A 13,665-nucleotide genomic window follows, 5' to 3' on the forward strand; every position below is an offset into this window, starting at 1 on the left:
TACAATTGAATGAATGAATTAGTACTTAAAGTCACATAAACTAAATTATTTTACATATTTCTGCATTGAAACATTTTGGTCTTTTGAGGTCCCTCTCAAAATGTTCCTATTTTATACAGATTAATGCAAAACTCTGGTCAGACTCTAGAAGCATCCTGTCGTCAACGACCAGTGATTTTTACAAAATTATCACTTTTATTGAGGACAACCTTCTTTAATACCATTTGAGCTCACAATCCTAAAAAGCCAACATTAATCTAAAAAAAAAAAAAAAGGCTCCCAGGGATTGCTAAACCCCAGTAAGAAGATTGGTGGCCTAGTCGTGATTCTGGAACTGGACTGGATTAAAATCTGGGTCTTCTATGTCAGAAGGAAAAATCAGTAGTTGATCTTGGGAACACATTGCTGTGGTCCAAAAGGTTTCACATGTAGGTACAGATCAAGAGCACAACAGGGCACAACTTAACCATCTTGAATGACACTTGCATATTTTGATTTGAAGTATATGAATAACCATATTTACAAAATATCATTAATACACATTGTACTTTCTTAAGCGTTTAGTGCAGGGCTCTGTACACATTAAGCACTCAGTGAATAGGATTGATTGATGTCACTAACAACTATAATTAATCTGAAGCAGCATAGCCTAGTGGAAAGAATTCAGTACTGGGAATCAGGAGACCTGGGTTCTAATTCTAGCTCTGCCATGTGCCTACTGTGTGACCTTGGGAAAGTCACTTCTATGTGCCTTAATTTCCTCATTTGTGAAGTGGGGTATAAATAACTGTTCTTTCTCCTCTGTTGCCCCATGTGGGAAAGGCATTATGCCTGAACTGATTTTATTGCATCTACAAGAAGCAGCGTAGCTCAGTGAAAATCAGCCCGGGCTTTGGAGTCAAAGGTCATGGGTTCAAATCCCGGCTCCACCACTTGTCAGCTGTGTGACTTTGGGCAAGTCACTTAACTTCTCTGGACCTCAGTTACCTCATCTGTAAAATGGGGATGAAGACTGTGAGCCCCACGTGGGACAACCTGATCATCTTGTAACCTCCCTAGCGCTTAGAACGGTGCTTTGCACATAGTAAGCGCTTAATAAATGCCATTATTATTATTAACACTATCCCAACACTCAGCACAGCGTTTGGCACTTTATCAATCAATTAACTGTACTTATTGAGGACTTACTGTGTGCAGAGCACTGTACTAAGTTGTTGGCAGCACATCCCCTGCCCACAGTGAGCTTAGAGTCTAGAGGGGGAGACAGACATTAATGTAAGAAAATTAACTACAGGTATGTACATAATCAATCAATCAATCAATCAATCGTATTTATTGAGCGCTTACTATGTGCAGAGCACTGTACTAAGCACTTGGGAAGTACAAATTGGCAACACATAGAAACAGTCCCTACCCAACGGTGGGCTCACAGTCTAAAAGGGGGAGACAGAGAACAGAACCAAACATACCAACAAAATAAAATAAATAGGATAGAAATGTACAAGTAAAATAAATAAATAAATAAATAAATAGAGTAATAAATATGTACAACCATATATACATATATACAGGTGCTGTGGGGACGGGAAGGAGGTAAGATGGGGGGATGGAGAGGGGGACGAGGGGGAGAGGAAGGAAGGGGCTCAGTCTGGACATAAGTCCAGTGGGGTTGATGGCGAGATGAAAAAAAGGGAGTAAATCCAACTGCAAAGGGTGACACAGAAGGGTGTGGGAGAAGAGGAAATGAGGGCAAAGTCGGAGAAGTCCTCCGGGAGGAGATTTGCTTCTAATAATCAATCAATCAATCAATCAATCGTATTTATTGAGCGCTTACTATGTGCAGAGCACTGTACTAAGCGCTTGGGAAGTACAAATTGGCATCACATAGAGACAGTCCCTACCCAACAGTGGGCTCACAGTCTAAAAGGGGGAGACAGAGAACAGAACCAAACATACTAACAAAATAAAATAAGTAGGATAGAAATGTACAAGTAAAATAAATAAATAAATAAATAAATAAATAAATAAATAAATAAATAGAGTAATAAATATGTACAACCATATATACATATATACAGGTGCTGTGGGGAAGGGAAGGAGGTAAGACGGGGGGATGGAGAGGGGGACGGGGGGATGGAGAGGGGGACGAGGGGGAGAGGAAGGAAGGGGCTCAGTCTGGACATAAGTCCAGTGGGGTTGATGGCGAGATGAAAAAAAGGGAGTAAATCCAACTGCAAAGGGTGACACAGAAGGGTGTGGGAGAAGAGGAAATGAGGGCAAAGTCGGAGAAGTCCTCCAGGAGGAGATTTGCTTTTAATAAGGCTTTGAAGGAGGGGAAAGTGATGTCTGTTGGACGTGAAGGGTGAGGGAGTTTGAGGCCCGAGGCAGGACGTGGGCGAGGGGTCGGCGGCAAGATAGATGACATTGAGGTTCAGTGAGTAGGTTGGTATCAGAGAAGCGCAAGGTGCCGCAGGATTCTAGTAGGAAATCAGGGAGGTGAGGTAGGAGGAGAGAGCAAAGTTGATGGAGTGCTTTAAAGCCAAGAGTAAGGAGTTTCGTTGGATGTGGACATGGATGGACAAGGAGGTTTTGAGGAGTGGAGAAACGTTACTGCATGGTCTCGTGCAAAAACGATCCAGACGGCAGAGTGAAGCATGGACTGGAGTAGGGAAAGACAGGAGGCAGGGAGGTCAGCAAGGAGGCTGATGCAATAATCATGACAGGAGAGGATAACTGTTTGGATTACATGGTGACAGTCTGGATGGAAAGGAAAGCATTACTATTATCATTATTCTTTTCAAGGACAGGATATATTTCTATTATATTTTCCCAGGCACCTAGGACAGAAACCTGTATTCAGCAAGCACAAAATCAATGCTGTTAATGATGATGATGATGACACAAAATCAACTTTGAAGAATCACACTGGGAAACAGAATTTAAATTTTTTTTATAGAAAGAGAAATTAAAAATGTAATCTGCTCATCCAAAGGAGCAAATTAAATAATGAAACACCCAAAAGTACAAATCCTCTGGTCAGCAATAATGTCTGTTCAGCACTCCACACACTGCAAGGATCAAAGTGTAATAAAATGATATTTTGAAGTCTGTTGTATTAAATTTCCAAATTGGGTAATAGCTCTAGACAATATACAATGACTTCTCTTTTATTAATAATAATAAATAATAATAATGTTGGTATTTGTTAAGAGCTTACTATGCGCCAAGCACTGTTCTAAGGTTCTAAGCACTGAGGTAGATACAAGGTAATCAGGTTGTCCCATGTGGGGCTCACAGTCTTAATCCCCATTTTACAGATGAGGGAACTGAGGCACAGAGAAGTGAAGTGTCTTGCCCATGGTCATACAGCAGACAAGTGGTGAAGCTGGGATTAGAACCCATGACTTCTGACTTCCAAGCTGGCTCTTTCCACTAAGCCATGCAGCTTCTCATTATTGTATTATTATTATTATTATCATTATCATTATATTGTCATTATGTTGCCAACTTGTACTTCCCAAGCGCTTAGTACAGTAAGCACTCAATAAATACGATTGATTGATTGATTATTATTATTATTATAGAGGGCAAACCTACCGAATGTAGCACCCTTGGAATAAATCTAAGAGGGGATCATTCTAGAGCCTTACAGGGAGTTTTGCTCTAGGGTATTATTTGAAATTATTCAGCTGGTTCACAAGGTCAGCCATTAAGAACTTTGTAGCTCTGCAAAACTCTGTTGCAGCAACAGTAGCAAAGGTATGCCAGAAGAAATCACAATCCTCAACCCTCTTTGATCTGTGTGCTTCAAGTGCCCTAAAAGGCACCACTTCCTTCTCAAGTAATAGTTCCTTTCTAGGGACAGCCTAGAGGGAAATGAAGAGGATTCACAAATGTAAATATGACTTACAGATTGGCTTTTTTCCCCCAACCATTTAAGGAAAAGAGAATTCAACCTCTCCCCTACCTACCTTTCTCATCACAGTTGACCACACCGAGATATCTCATCACAGTTGACCATCATCATCAATCAATCGTATTTATTGAGCGCTTACTGTGTGCAGAGCACTGTACTAAGCGCTTGGGAAGTACAAGTTGGCAACATATAGAGACGGTCCCTACCCAACAGTGGGCTCACAGTCTAAAAGGTGGAGACAGAGAACAAAACCAAACATACTAACAAAATAAAATAAATAGATAGATATGTACAAGTAAAACAAATAAATAGAGTAACAAATATATACAAACATATATACATATATACAGGTGCAGTGGGGAAGGGAAGGTGGTAAGATGGGGGGGATGGAGAGGGGGACGAGGGGGAGAGGAAGGAAGGGGCTCAGTCTGGGAAGGCCTCCTGGAGTAGGTGAGCTCTAAGTAGGGTATGCCAGAAGAAATCACAATCCTCAACCCTGTTTGATCTGTGTGCTTCAAGTGCCCTAAAAGGGACCACTTCCTTCTCAAGTAATAGTTCCTTTCTAGGGAGAGCCTAGAGGGAAATGAAGAGGATTCACAAATGTAAATATGACTTACAGATTGGCTTTTTTTCCCCAACCATTTAAGGAAAAGAGAATTCAACCTCTCCCCCACCTACCTTTCTCATCACAGCTGACCACACCACCATCCTCTGTCTCTCAAGCCCACAACCTTTGGCATGCCCTTGACTCCTCCCCATCCTTCAATCCCTACATTCTGTCTATTTTTCCTTCACAACCTCTCCCAAATCCACTTCTTCCTCTCCATCCAAACTACCGTTTGCTGGGCCAGGCACTTGTCTGTATACTGCCTTGATTAATGCGCCTGCCTCTCTGCTGCCTGGATCATTTGTCTAAAACATGGTTTGGCGCTTCTTCCCACTCTTCAGAAGCCTCCAAGCATTGCCCATTCCTCTCCTCAAACAAAATCACCTGACACTGGCTTTAAGGCCCCCTACTCCCCACCTGATTCACCACATAAATACCCAATACAAATACACCTACCTAATGTTCAGGACTTACTATGGGCTAAGCACTGGGGTAGATACAGAGCAGAGAACATGTCTACCAACTGTTATACTGTAGTCTCCCAAGCACTTAGTACACTGCTCTGCACACAGAACACAATCAATAAATACGATTGAGTCCCAGATGCACAAGGGCTCACAATCTATTTCATCCCCATTTTACAGATGAGAATGCTGAAGCCCAGAGATTTCAGTGACTTGCTTGAGATCCCACAGCAAACCTTTCATTCAATCGCATTTATTGAGCGCTTACTGTGTGCAGAGCACTGTACTAAACCTGTGACAAAGATAGCATTAAGACCCAAGTGTCCTGACTCCCAGTCCAGGGTTCTTTCTACTAGGACACACTCCCAATCTAATGTGTTTTCAAAGAGAAATTCATCTCCAATGTTCAAAAATCAACATCTATTCAGGTCATTTTAATTTATATATCACAGCTCAAACCCTGACTACTATGCAGGAGACTGACTGATGAATCAGTCAATTCCTCTACCAACCGAGGACCCCTCTTTAGCAGGAAAAAAAAGACCAGCAGCAATGACATTTAACTTAGAGGAGATGAAACACAAATGGATTACTTATCATCAATGGCTCCAACTTAGGTTATTTACCAGAGAAGAAACCAAGTCCTTGAATTAGTCACAGGAGAGCAGATATTCACTCCACTGTGCTTTAGAAGTGTACAAGAGACAATCAAAGGATTATGAACTGATTAACAGAATCTGAAAATAGCCACAGACTAACGATGACCTCAAAGACCAAGGTTAGGTAGTAGCTTGCACTCAGCAAACTTTACACACAAATGATTTCATCAATGACACAAACCTGAATGTGGACACTGAATTGTATTAACTAGGCAACAGACTTTGTAATGGGACACAGACAGACAAACCATTCAGTCAACTTCTTGTATTTATTGTGCACCTACTGTGTGCAGATAATCAATGGATGGTATTTATTGAGTACTTACTATTTGCAGGACCCTCTCTGGATGGCACCTGAAGAGTTTCCAGTACTCTACCAGTTTCAGCTATGGGAGGGAGAGTCAAGCAGTGGCATATCCATTCCATTCCTAGCTTGGGCAGTGGCTAGGGAGTGGAAGGCAATCTGCTACAAGTCAAAACTCACCTGCGCTGGGCAGAAGCAGTACACGACAGAGTCAAGGGTGGAGACTCAAGTTTACTGCACGGAAGGAGGCAATGGTACACTATTTCCATATTTTTACCAAGAAAACTCTATGGCTTCACTACCAGAATGATTGCAGATGGAGGTGGGGCATTCTGGGAGAGATGTGTCTATGGCATCGCTATGGGTTGGAGACAACTCGACAGTGTAAGACAAGACTACCTGCAAAACACTGCATTAAGCACTTGGGATAGTACAATATGATAGATCTGATAGAAAAGATTGCCGTCCCTCAAGGGGGAAACAGACATGGAAATAAATCACAGAATGAGCAAATATAAGGCTATGTGCAGAAATGCTGAGGGGCTATACTGCACTTGTAGAGGAGCAGAACAGTTTCTGAATTCAGGACATCTCCATCTGGATGTCTGCCCGCCACCTGAAACTCAACATGTCCAAGACTTAACTCCTTGTCTTCCCTCCCAAACCATGCTATCCCAAACCCTGCCCTCTCCCTGACTTTCCCATCACTGTTGACGGCACCACCATCCTTCCTGTCTCACAAGACCGCAACCTTGGTGTCATCCTCGACTCCACTCTCTCACTCACCCCTCACATCCAAGCCGTCACCAAAATCTGCCGGTCTCAGCTCCGCAACATTGCCAAGATCCGCCTTTTCCTCTCCATCCAAACTGCTACCCTGCTCGTTCAAGCTCTCATCCTATCCCGTCTGGACTACTGCATCAGCCTTCTCTCTGATCTCCCATCCTCGTGTCTCTCCCCACTTCAATCCATACTTCATGCTGCTGCCCGGATTGTCTTTGTCCAGAAATGCTCTGGGCATGTTACTCCCCTCCTCAAAAATCTCCAGTGGCTACCAATCAATCTGTGCATCAGGCAGAAACTCCTCACCCTGGGCTTCAAGGCTGTCCATCACCTCGCCCCCTCCTACCTCACCTCCCTTCTGTCCTTCTCCAGCCCAGCCCCCACCCTCCGCTCCTCTGCCGCCAATCTCCTCACCGTCCCTCATTCTCGCCTGTCCCACCGTCGACCCCCAGCCCACATCATCTCCCTGGACTGGAATGCCCTCCCTCTCAACATCCACCAAGCTAGCTCTCTTCCTCCCTTCAAGGCCCTACCGAGAGCTCACCTCCTCCAGGAGGCCTTCCCAGACTGAGCCCCCTCCTTCCTCTCCCCCTCATCTCCCCTGTCTTACCTCCTTCCCTTCCCCACAGCACCTGCATATATCTTGTACATATTTATTACTTTATTTATTTATTTATTTTACTTGTACATATCTATTCTATTCATTTTATTTTGTTAATATGTTTGGTTTTGTTCTCTGTCTCCCCCTTCTAGACTGTGAGCCCGCTGTTGGGTAGGGACTGTCTCTATATGTTGCAAACTTGTACTTCCCAAGTGCTTAGTACAGTGCTCTGCACACAGTAAGCGCTCAATAAATACGATTGATTGATTTGATTGATAAACAGACCTCTGACAAAGACAAAGTTAAGCTGTCACCATATGCTCATTTTCCCTTGCGAACATTAGTCAATCGGCCACACATATTGAGTACTTACTGAGCACAGCACAGCCCTATACTAAGCGCTTTGGAGAGTACAATACAATAATAAATGGACATATTTCCTATCCACAATGAGCTGACCGGCTAGGTCAACGTTAGCCTTCCCCACTGCTCCACCAAGTAATGCTGCACTAAATATTTGGGAACTGTACAAAAGACTTAGTAGATATGATCTCTGCCCTCGAGGAGCTTACATTCAAGAAAGCTAACCAGAAAGGAAGCAGCATGGCCTAATGTAAAGAGCAGAGAGAGGGGAGGCTGAAACCCTGGGTTCTAATCCCAATTCCGCCACCTGCTTCCTCTGTGACCTTGACCAAGTCACCCAACTCTCTAGGCCTCCAAGGCCTCATCTTTAAAATGGAAACTAAATACCTAACTCCATCCCCTATTAATGACAATAACAATAATAATAATAACTGTGGTATTTGTTCACCACTATGTGCCACGTATTCTACCAGGTGAGTGGATATACCAATCAATAGTATTTATTGAGGGCTTACTGTATATAGAGCACTTCACCATGGACTTGGGAGAGTACAATACAATGAAGGTGATAATAATAATTATGGTATTTGTTAAGTGCTTACTATGTGCCAAGCACTGTTCTAAGCACTGGGGTGGATACAAGGTAATCAAGTTGTCCCACTTAGGGCTCACAGTCTTAATCCCGATTTTGCAGATGAGGTAACTGAGGCATAGAGCTTGCCCGAGCTGACACAACAGACAAGTGAGACAACAGACAAGATCCTCTGATTCCCAAGCCCATGCTCTTTCCACTAAGCCACGTTCCCTGTCCATACAAAGCCCACAGTTTAGAGGGGGAGATCAACATTAATATAAATAAATGAAGAAATTATGGATATGTACATAAAATTGTACACTGTCCCTTCCCCTAGCTGTAATTTAATGACTGTCTCCTCTCTGCTCTGTAAGTTCCTATGGGAAGGGATCATATCTACCAACTCTATTGTATAGTTATCCTCCCAAGCACTTAGTAGAGTGCTCTGCAGACAGTAAGCTCAATTATTTTTATCATACTAAGTGCTTATTATGTGCTAGACACTGTACTAAGTGCTGAGGTAGATACAAGCTGATCAGGTTGGTCAAGGTAATCAGGTTGCCTTATGGGGCTCACAGTCAATCTCCATTTAACAACTGAGGTAAATGAGGAACAGAGAAGCTTAAATGAGTTGCCCAAGGTCACACAGCACACAAATGGCAAAGCTGGGTTAGAACCTAGGTCTTTGACTCTCACGCCGGTGCCCTACCCAGGAGGATACACTGCTTCTCAATAAATACCATCCACTGGATAATTGATAATATCCCTGAAGTACACTTTTTCTTTTACTCGATCTGACATTTCATTAGAGTGCATTTCAGAATCTTGAACTTCATAAAGGTTTTTTTTATAAACACTTTGTGAAAAACAAAAGTTTTGGTTGGATATAAATGTTCATTCTAAGGACAGAAACACTATAAGCAAGATTTAGTGTGCACACCTCTGTAGTGCATGAGTCTCTCTAGCTGGGATACGTTTAACCTGACATGGGATCAACTTGTACTTCCCAAGCGCTTAGTACAGTGCTCTGCACACAGTAAGTGCTCAATAAATACGATTGATGATGATGGGATCTTACCTCATATCGCTAGAAGAACTGAAGTAGTCTATTATAGTTAAGACCTATTCATACCCTTTCAACAATGCAAGATGTACGCAAGTAATATTAGCTATTCCATTAATCCAGGACACAAAAGTTCTACCACCTTTTCAAATGAAGCATCAGCATTTGATACTATTTTGAGATTAAAGGAAAAAAAATCTGAAATTAAATGGCTTCATAATTATCTTATTTCAAACCTAATGACAGGATAAGTTCACCTACTCTTCTGCCATTTGCAACTGCCACAGAATCCGCAGACAAGAATACCAAATTAAGTGAATGAATTAGGTGGAAATGAGGAATCAGCAAATACCTTGATTTAGCCTTAGAAGGAAAATTGAAATCTCTCTGAACGATATGTCTCATTTTTCTACAGAAGGTTAATATTCAGGTTGAATATTCTTTGAAATCACCAAAATTACAAACCCATAAACTTTCATCTGCTGTTTTACAAATCTATCCAATTAAAGTAACTGAAAAATAAACGAAGAAGATTAAAAACCAACTAGATGAGATCTGATTTCCTCACATATCAAAATCAAAGTTAAATATTGTGTTACCAGTGGCAAGAGATATAATGTTCTGATAGTATCATTCCATTCTTCCTTATTTGCAGAAATTTGATATTCCTACACTTAGACTGCTAAAGGATTTACTTGGGAAACTCTGATTCTACTTTGGACATACTTTCAATAATTCTTTTAAACAGGATTCAAGTGCTACTTCAGTCTCCATTTCTCGAGATATTGGCAGAAATTAGATGTCGTGACAGTGTGTACTGCTAGCCAAAATTCAGAAGGGGTTTACCACACGACTTTATTGTATGTCATTGTAGGATGATAGCATTTCATTATGATTTCAGTTCTCCCACAGGGACAATTTTAAAAGGCAGTTTGAACTATATTTTAGTGTTTCCATACCAAATTGTGAAATCAGCTGTGCTGAAATATAGCCAATAAAACATTCCCTGCACCTCCTCTTCCCACAAAAAGCAGCAAAGCAGTTTTTTCTCTTTTATTAGCAGCCAAGAATGCGATCCCCCAAGGAAAAAAGACACTGAGACAAAAATGGATTTCTGGGACTCAACTGTTTGACACTTCCTTGCAAACCAAAAACAAAACAAACTTAGCTCATCCCTAAAAAACTCACAAAACGCCCAAGATTTCCCAAGCTGTGCTACAAGAAGGTCAGCTCCCCTTAAAAGATGGGAAGAAAAAATACGATCTATCTAAGAACATCTTCCTTTGATACGAGGATGTGGAAAGAGCAATCAGTTCCCCAAAGCATATTCCAGATTGGCCCTGATGGACTTGGAATCCTCCATTTCAAACTGACCTGCTTAAAAATTCAGGTCAGCACAGTCACGACCTTACTGGTCTTTGTGTCCAGACCTGCGAGTGGCAAACCAGAAATGTGACACCGCCAAGAGCCACATATCCGCAATATCTCCTTTAGCTGGAGCAACGAGCAGACATTCCAGGTGGAAGGTGAGGGAAGAGGAGGAGGTGGGAAGAGTTGGTGATCAGAGAAAAAGAGAGAGAGAGAGGGAGAGAGGGAGAGAGAGAGAGAGAGAGAGAGAGAGAGAGAGAGAGAGTGTGTGTGTGTGTGTGTGTGTGTGTGTGTGTGTCCGTGTCCAGGGAACTTGAGGAGGGAGGAAGAGAAGGATGACACCACCGCTGAAAGGATGGAACCAGTCCCCCACTGCAGAGGCCCATGAATAAACAGACTGTACGCTTACTGTGGTCAGGGAATGCGTCCGTTCACTGTTGAACTGTACACGCAACACACACGACAATGAATGAATGAAAGAATGGACGCTTGTGGGCCGCCCAGTAAGGGAAAATGGGCCACGGAATGATCAACCTTGCTCCAACCCATTACAGCTAACGTTCTGCCATGTAATCCAAGACTTCAAACACTCTACTGTTTTCTCAACTCCCATAGATTTACTCAAAATGAGACCTTTTTCAGGAAAAAGTTTAAGCAACCCACAAAAATGAAATTTCAGATGCATTTTGGAGCACCAAGTTTCCTGGAAAAGCACTTCATAAGCGAAGAATTAGGATTACTCCTAAAATTACCATTTTTCCATGCAGTTTTCTTTCAGTGCTGCTCTCTGCCAGTATAACTTATGCTTTATTCACTCATTCATTCAATCATATTTATTGAGCACTTACTATTTGCAGAGCACTGTACTATAAGCACTTGGGAAGTACAAGTAGGCAACATATAGAGACGGTCCCTACCCAACAACGGGCTCACAGTCTAAGAAGTCCATCTGTCCGTCCCCTACATTCCACGGAAACTGCCCTCTCAAAGGTCACCAATGACCTCCTGCTTGCCAAATCCAACGGCTCTTACTCCATCCTAATCCTCCTCGACCTCTCAGCTAACTTCAACACTGTGGACCACCCCCTTCTCCTCAACACGCTATCCAACCTTGGCTTCACAGACTCCGTCCTCTCCTGGTTCTCCTCTTATCTCTCCAGCTGTTCATTCTCAGTCTCTTTTGTGGGCTCCTCCTCCCCCTCCCATCCCCTTACTGTAGGGGTTCCTCAAGGGTCAGTTTTTGGTCCCCTTCTGTTCTCTATCTACACTCACTCCCTTGCTGAACTCATTTGCTCCCAGGGCTTCAACTATCATCTCTACGCTGATGACACCCAAATCTACCTCTCTGCCCCTGCCCTCTCTTCCTCCCTCCAGGCTCGCATCTCCTCCTGCCTTCAGGACATCTCCATCTGGATGTCTGCCCGCCATCTAAAACTCAACATGTCTAAGACTAAACTCCTTATCTTCCCTCCCAAACCCTGCCCTCTCCCTGACTTTCCCATCACTGTTGATGGCACTACCAACCTTCCCGTCTCACAAGCCCACAACCTTGGTGTTATCCTCGACTCCGCTCTCTCATTCAACCCCACATCCAATCCGTCATCAAAACCTACCTGTCTCACCTCCGCAACATCGCCAAGATCCGCCCTTTCCTCTCCATCCAAACCGCTACCCTGCTCGTTCAATCTCTCATCCTATCCCGACTGGATTACTGCATCAGCCTCCTCTCTGATCGCCCATCCTCCTGTCTCTCCCCACTTCAATCTACACTTCATGCTGCTGCCCGGATCGTCTTTGTCCAGAAACGCTCCGGGCATGTTACTCCCCTCCTCAAAAATCTCCAGTGGCTACCAATCAACCTTCGCATCAGGCAAAAGCTCCTCACTCCCCCTTCTAGACTGTGAGCCAGCTGTTGGGTAGCGACCGTCTCTATATGTTCCCAACTTGTACTTCCCAAGTGCTTAGTACAGTGCTCTGCACACAATAAGCACTCAATAAATACGACTGAATGAATGAATGAAAGGAGGAAATGGGCAACAAAACAAAACACAGATTTTCGACGTATGGCTGAAAGGCACACTCTCATCAAATGCAGTTGACTTCAACAATTGAAGTGGCTTTGACTTGCCAATTTTCTAAACCCCTAAAATCTGGCCATGCACACACTGTGCTGGAAGTTTATTTTGATTGAATTCACTCCATCGAGTGCAATTGGAAGAGTTGGCAAATCTCAATTTCTGTCTCTCCTTTCTCCTGTTATTGAGGAGAAACACATCTCTCCAAACCCAAATGGGGCTCTTCAGAGTAACACACAAAGACACAGACATTTTTTTAAAACTTCCTTAGCTACTGAAAATTTACTAATTCATTCCTCTTCAGTCTAAAGTGAGCCCCTATTTGGGGAAGGAATATATCTAATCTGATTATCTTCCCTCCAGTCCAGCATTACCATAGTGAGCACTTGAAAAATCCACTAACAATAAAAATTCAAAAATACTGCATTTCTCTAGCAGACTCACAATGCACTGTGGCCTGGAGGAAAGAGCCCAGGCTTGCTATTCAAAGGGCCTGGGTTCTAATCCTGGATCTGCCACTTGCCTGGCATGACCTTAGATGAGCCTTTTAACTTCTCTGTGTGTAAGTTTCCTCATGTGTTAAAAGGGATTTAAATACCAGTGTTCTTTCTTACTTAAACTGCGAGTTCCACAGAATTTAGTACAGTGCCTGACACACAGAGTTGAACAAATACCAAAATTATTAGTAGTAGTCCTGGGCCTAAAGTTCTGACAGAAAGGCACCAGATATGTCTTCAATCCATGCCAGCCAAAAAATAGCATTTCCAAGTTGGATTTTACTGTTTTCACTACAAAAAAAGTATCATGGCTGAACAAAGAGCTAAGAAGTTTATATATAAATTGCACATTATAAATTATTTATTCTCTTATAGTAAAGTCTGTCCCCCT

General features: G+C 42.8%; 1 protein-coding gene and 1 non-coding gene across 6 annotated transcripts in view; one reads left to right on the forward strand and one right to left on the reverse strand.

The window, feature by feature from the left end:
- Window positions 1-13,665, reverse strand: part of EPB41L3 (erythrocyte membrane protein band 4.1 like 3) — a 208,919-nt gene that overhangs the window by 99,305 nt on the left and 95,949 nt on the right. The gene's annotated exons all lie outside the window — the stretch shown is intronic.
- On the forward strand, window positions 5,983-6,120 carry LOC119929054. Its single transcript, XR_005451199.1, has one exon. It is a non-coding gene; the product is annotated as a small nucleolar RNA SNORA7 (small nucleolar RNA).

Source organism: Tachyglossus aculeatus, chromosome 5, assembly GCF_015852505.1.
Source record: "Tachyglossus aculeatus isolate mTacAcu1 chromosome 5, mTacAcu1.pri, whole genome shotgun sequence".
NCBI classification, from domain to species: domain Eukaryota; kingdom Metazoa; phylum Chordata; class Mammalia; order Monotremata; family Tachyglossidae; genus Tachyglossus; species Tachyglossus aculeatus.